At 41.4% G+C, this 6,641-nt stretch overlaps 1 pseudogene; it reads left to right on the top strand.

Moving 5' to 3' along the window:
* Positions 1-201: 201 nt before the first annotated feature.
* On the top strand, positions 202-1,937 carry LOC117063019 (annotated as a pseudogene).
* The last annotated feature ends 4,704 nt before the right edge of the window (positions 1,938-6,641 follow it).

Here is a 6,641-nt window from a genome sequence, read left to right as displayed (position 1 = left end):
ACTAAATATAGTTTCTGCTAAATATATAGAAAGGCAATTTTCAAAATGGGAAAATAAAATTTCAAGCAAAAACAAGAGTGCAGTGGAGCGGGCAAAGGAAGACAAGGGAAAAGGGACAGTGGTCGCAGAGCACACTGTGTTGCTGCTGCCACTGTGCCAGCCCCTTGGGTCTCAGAAGGCCAATGATGTGCCAGAATATGAGGCAAGCCAATTTGGGAGCAGACTGGACCCAGCTTCATTTAACATTGCTACCAGTTATTTGATTACAATACAAACCAAGTAGGTGCAATTTACATTGACATGTCACGCCTTACATGGGAAGGACAGCGGTTCCAGGAGAAAGCTAGCCTTCCCTTCTGGTCCAGAAAATCCAGCACAGCATCATGGTGCAAGATCATCAGCCTGTTAGAGTAGGCAGATAGCTAGAAATAAGCAGGAAGGGAGAGCCCCTGAGAAAAGGGAGGTCTGGAAAATCTCACACCCCAGGGACCATCCAAAACATGCGTGCTAGATATGAGCAGAGAGGAGGAGAAATACCTATGCAGAAAGGAACACCCCTTAAGATGCCCAGTAATCATTTACTCTGCAGTTAGCTGGTCAGAATGTAGCTAGCTACATGCTGATAAGGTGGAAAGAAGGCAACAGAGAAATTCCTAAGAGATATGCAGGCACAGTACATATAGATTTGAAGGCTATACAACCTTCCTGGGGTGGCAGTAATGAGCAATGCAGCCATTCGGTAGAATTTCTATCCAACACTGGGCCCGTGCATGTGCACCAATGAATAGTAATGATAAAGGAGATAGAAAGAAATTATTTAGGCAGATAGTGAGGGCAAGGGTCCTCAGTAGAACTTCCCTTCTAACAAAAAGCAGCCCTAGACATTACTTCTTTTCTAACAAACAGTAGCCTGAAAGATCAAGCTGCAAACAGATAAGGAAGCAGGAAGCTTGCACAAGGGGAGGCCTGCAGCTACACCAACAGAAGGGGGCTACCTGGGGGCCAGGCAAGTCCACCATCAGGGTCCGCCTTTCCTTTTTTGTTAGCATGTGTACAGTAAGAAAGAACTGGGCAACATGGAGATGCTCAGAGAACCCATCTGCACAATAAAACATTGGGGTGGGGGATGCCAGAGATTCACATCCTATGCAGATGGCACACCCGATCCTAACTTGTTTTTTGCACCCTGTGTAGATCAGACACCACCTCCCCACTAGCTCATGTTTAAAAATCCCTACATTTCACTGTGGATGAGCAGCTCATTTCCCAGGACCCCTGTCTGTAGCAGACAGCTATTCTCTTTCTTTTGCCTATTAAATTTCTGCTCTTAACCTCATTCTTTGTGTGTCTGCATCCTTCATCTCCGGGAACCTCAGGTGTTACCCTAGACGATGAGGTTGCTTCAGTAAGGAAAGGTCCACAAGCCTGGGGTGGGAACTAAATGGGAAAACAGGGGGGACTTAAGGCAGAAGCAGGAAAACTAAATAAAGTAAAAAAGCACAGACTTATGACAGAGGTGGGAACTTCAAGAAAAAATCTGGTATCATAAAAACCGAGTGCAGAACTCTCAGAGGCTACTGGCTCATTCTCTTTCAGCAGCCCACTCTGCCTCATCTTTCAGAATGTCCTGTCTCTCTGAATAAACTCTCTGCTCTCTATTTTCCTTCAATAAATTATCTTTCTTTTGGAGGTGGGAGTCTAAATTTTCTCTTGGCAGAATTCTTTCTTCCAAGTAAGACTAAGAAACAAGGATTCCTGCACTTCCCAGTAACAGGCCCATACCAGATAGCTGCGTCCTCAGCATGGTGGTAGGTCAGCTTAAGGCAGATGAAGACTCCATCATAGGATTCCACCAGATGTTCCTGTTAAAGAACATCAAGGAGGTATGGGATTGCATCAATGACATGTTCAGGCTTGCCCTGCACAGCATGGGCTGACCTCCTCCCAGCCAGGCACTCATGCGGTTTCCTCCTCCTGCCTCTTGTCAGTACTATTCACACTCCTCCAGTTGCTCCAAATATCATACACAAACGAGCAGGACTGCGGTGGGAGTGGGTGCAGTGCACTGCTGCCATCGACATGCTCATAATGTTTGGATGCTAGACTACTTGCATAGGATGGGAGAAATTTGTGTTGTACTAGTGCATGCCTTAGAAAGACTTAAGTAATGCAAAGATTTGTCCTTTTTTTAAAATAAAAACAATCTACTGACAAGTTGCTCTAATTACACAAGGAAGTGAAGGAGAAAGCAGCTGCCTCATCACCCAGACATTGATTTTTTTCCAATATTTCAATGTTTCATGATACAATAAAACCATAAAATTCTAATAAGAATTAAAAAATAAAAGAAAAACACACTCTGATCATTTTAAAGATAGAGTCCCCAGATGGCTAGACAGAGAATTTCTAGGCAATTGGAGAAGGAAGGATCAGTGAAGTTGAGCATGAATTCACAAAGAACAGCACAGAATCTGTATTTATACACTGCTAGTGTTTTAGGGTTTGCGTTCTTCCATGGCAAAGTGGGAACAGGCCAAATGAAGAGAATACAGTGGTTTGCAAACAAAACAGCTTGAGTTCACATCCTTGTTCTACCACCTCCTCAGTGTGCGAGCCTGGGCAAGTGAATCCACTTGGCAGAACCTCTGTTCCTCATCTGCCAACAGGTAATAAAAATGCACATAGACTCAACACACACAATCCATAAAGTGTCTGAATATAAAAGGGCTCTATAGATGTAAATTCATTCTCCATCCTACATAGTATCACACGTGGTCTTCATACCAACTCTGTGAGTTGGATTTTTGTTGAAGAAACTGACCTGCCCAAGGAAACATTTAGGCATAAGTGGCAAAACCATGGTACAAACCTAGCTCATTCTTATGTTGACGACACGTATTTCTACTGTACCACTGTGGCCTTCACTGTAATAGATCAAGACTGTGTAACTGGTGCAAGGGGTGGTTTTAAATAGAGTGACCAGATGTCACCATCTTGGAGAAAATGGAGATAGATAGGCTGCATCCAAGTGTTATCCAGGTATTTAGATGATTCACCACCTGGCCCTGGGGTAGATTAATGACTGAAGTCATCTTGCAAGTGATATATTTTTCTCATCCTTTGGGTACAAAAGTTTCTTACCAATACATCACAGATTACTGCAATATCCACTCGTGAGGTTCAAACACTATGATATCGGCAATGTAATGAACCAGCATGATCTGCCTGAGAACTAGATTATAACAAATGGCTAGAGAGTTGATGTTGCCTGAGGTAGTACAGTAAAGGTATATTGTTGGTCTTACTGGATGAAAGCCAAACAACTACTAAAGGTCTATACTAAGATGCATAAAGAAAAGGGCAGGTCAATAGCTGCACACCAGGTACCAGGGAATGTGCTGATTCGCTTTAGCAATGAAATCACATCTGGAACAGCAGGTACAATTGGAGTCACTATCAGATTGTTTTTGTGATACTTCACTGTCATTCTCCAAGATCCGTCTGTCTTCTACACCAGCCAAATAGACAAGTTGAATAAAGATGTGGTAGAAATCACATCTTACTTCCTTCAGGTCTTTGGTATTGGCACCGATCTCTGAAATTTCTCCAGGAATGCATTGTGCTTTAAATCAACAAGCAGTATATGGGGTGCTGTTTCTTCCTTAGCCATTTTATTCCTTATCCTGAGATAAGGGTTTTGAAAGTGGGAGTGATTTCTCCTATTGTCATTCCTAGTATACCACAAGAGAAAGTTTTGATTTACCCACAACTTTGGCCCTTTTCATTCCCAAGGGAGGACTGCTTCCAGCAATAGGTACAACAATGTTTACTTAAATTATAAGCTGACAGATAACTGGCACTTTGGGTTCCTCCTGACAATAATTCAACATGAAGAAGGAGGCCACTGTACTAATTAGGATAACTGATGCTTTTAAGAGGATATAGAGTTTCTACTACTACATATTAAGAGGCAAGGAGGCATTTACATGCAATTCAAGAGAATCCCTGGAGCATCTCCTAGTACTCCAGGACCTACAATTAAAGTCAATGGAAACTTTCAACAATCCAATATAGGCAGTACTATGAATATCCCAAACCCCTTTAGGGATGAAGTTTTGAATCAGCCTATCTGATAAGGAACCACAAGCAGCTGAGGTAGTTTGTAGAGGCAAAGAAAATATGGAACGAGTAGGGGAAGAAGGTAATAATAAATAGCATATTTATTCAAAACCATGTAGTCAGTTGCAGAAACAAGGATGATAATAGTTACTAATACTTTTTTCTTATTTTAAGATGAATGATTTGGTACATAACAACCAAATGTTTTCTTTTTTCCTCTACTATTCATTCCCCTACCAAGTAACATAAGCTACGGCTAACTTTATATCTTAGAATCTAAGTTATAAAATATCAAAAAGGAATGTGACTCAACAAGAGGAAGAATAGACATCACCCAAAGATGAATAAAAGGAATCTGTATCCACTTTTGGGGAAAAAGATTATGTGTTTTTAGTTGTATAAGAGATAGTTGCATTATATTAGGTGAAGCACAGTTTTTCCATTATCTTCATTTGGAGGGTAAGGATGTTTAAAAGAGGTATATATCAATTTAGCTAAACTGAAACTATGTTTCCCAGATTCCCTTCCCTGCATAGTTTCTGTTACTATAGCAAAAGGAGACAGATTGCACAAGATTTGGAAGGCAGAATGAAACAGCAGACATATTCGTGTGCTCAGAAGGTCAGTGCAGGGCATCTGTTGCAGGTCATGCACATCGTTGCTGACCTGCCGGCTCACCTGGCTAGTATGGGGCAGGGGCCAGGCCCATAGCACCTTCAGCTCCCACTGCATCTCTCCCTTCAGGACCAAGGACATATTTCTCTATGTGATAATGGAGCCAGCTTTTCCTATAGATCACCTGCATCATCAAAACTGGAGCCATGGAAGTAATGAGAGATTGATGTGTATTCTAGTCCATTCTGTTAGTTCCGGGACATCCTCACTAGTCCTAGCTTGCCCTTGTATTCCTCCAGTTCAGATCCATCTTTTCTTCCTGACTGATTGCCCTACTGCTTTAGGCTCTAACAATATACACTGAACTAACAGTGTTTCATATGCTTTGTAACCAGCTCCCACAATTGCATACATCCAAATCCCTACAATAAATCCCCTATTATATAGAACTCTTAGTGTTTCTTCTTTGATCTACCCTAACTACAGAGCACACAATTTAAGTTGCAAAGTTGGAGCTCACGCCCACCTTATCGCTAATACTGATTCCAGGTGCCTTCCATTAAACAAATGCTGCCTCCACCATAATCATTTGGGGCCACCTCACTGGAGGGTATTGGTAGTTTAAAATGAGGTGTTGGCCATCATTCTCCCTCTTTAGGAAATGGAGACATAGAAGCTGTATGAAGAGCTACAAAATGGTAAGATGATTCAATGTCTGGTTCAAGAGAACAGATTAACAATCTGAAGTCAGCCTTCAGGAGAGGTCTCTGGGAGCAGGTCCTATCCTAGGGACTTCCTTCAACTTTGGCCCATTCAGCACTTTCAATTGCAAATTGCTTAATAAAGACAGAATGTGTGTTGATCGAATTTTCAGATGACACAAGGGTGGGCCGGCTGGTAAAAATGCTGAGTGATAGAATCAAGAATTCAAAAGATTTGACAGTATGAATAATGAGTCACAGCTAACAAGATGAAATTTAATAAGAACAGATAGCAACTTTTACCCTACGCAGCCCTAGCCTGGAGAGTGGTGGTGCTAACAGCCCTCACTACACTGGAAGATGGTGCTGGGATATCACTTGAGCTCGGTGTAGGCAGAAGCACAAGATGCTAATGAGAGGTTTGCTTTAAGCAAACCCTCCTGAGTTCAAAAACCATCTCCACAAATACAGACTTAGAGAGACTAGGCTTAATAGCAGTCTTTGTGAAAAAGACATTGAGCTCAATATCAATCAATGCTGTGACGATGAAAGTATTCATTAGTACTTGGGCCTCATTATTCAAAGTATGCTGTTTCAATACAGGCTGAAGATAATTTTACAACTTGGCCCTACTCAAAATCACATAGCTGAGGTTTGGGATACAATGCTGAAGGCCACATTTTAGTGACAAAGTAGGATTTGACTAATGTGGTGAGGATATATAATTAAGTCATATGAAGAACATATTAAAGAGTGATCATAGAAGTTGGTTTTAAATAATTTAAAGTTTTCATATAAAAAAATAGAATTTTACTCATATTTCTAGATGACACATGAACAGAAACAACAGAAAGGAGCACTTTTGCTCACTATACAGAGGCATATAATACAGCGGTTATATCTGGGCTCTGGAGCCAAACCACTGAGGTGAGAGTTCACAGTCCACTTCCCAGCTCTGTTGCAAGTCACTCAGTTTCTCTGGCCTCAGCTTTCTCATTCATAAAATGAGAAAGAAGGGAGTAGCCCCTCATATACTTGTTGTGGGGATTGAGTGAAAACAAATAGTATTTACCTCAAGTGGCTGTTGTGAGGATTAAATGAGGCAACATATACTTGTTGAGGTTTGAGAAGAGGTCACATGGCCCAAGGTCAATAAATATTCACTAGATTTATTATTATAACAATGTGCATTGTGATGTTTGTAGC

This window comes from Trachypithecus francoisi, unplaced genomic scaffold (genome assembly GCF_009764315.1).
Source record: "Trachypithecus francoisi isolate TF-2019V2 unplaced genomic scaffold, Tfra_2.0 Lachesis_group17, whole genome shotgun sequence".
In the NCBI taxonomy this organism is placed as follows: domain Eukaryota; kingdom Metazoa; phylum Chordata; class Mammalia; order Primates; family Cercopithecidae; genus Trachypithecus; species Trachypithecus francoisi.
This window is presented reverse-complemented; position numbering and strand designations above follow the sequence as displayed.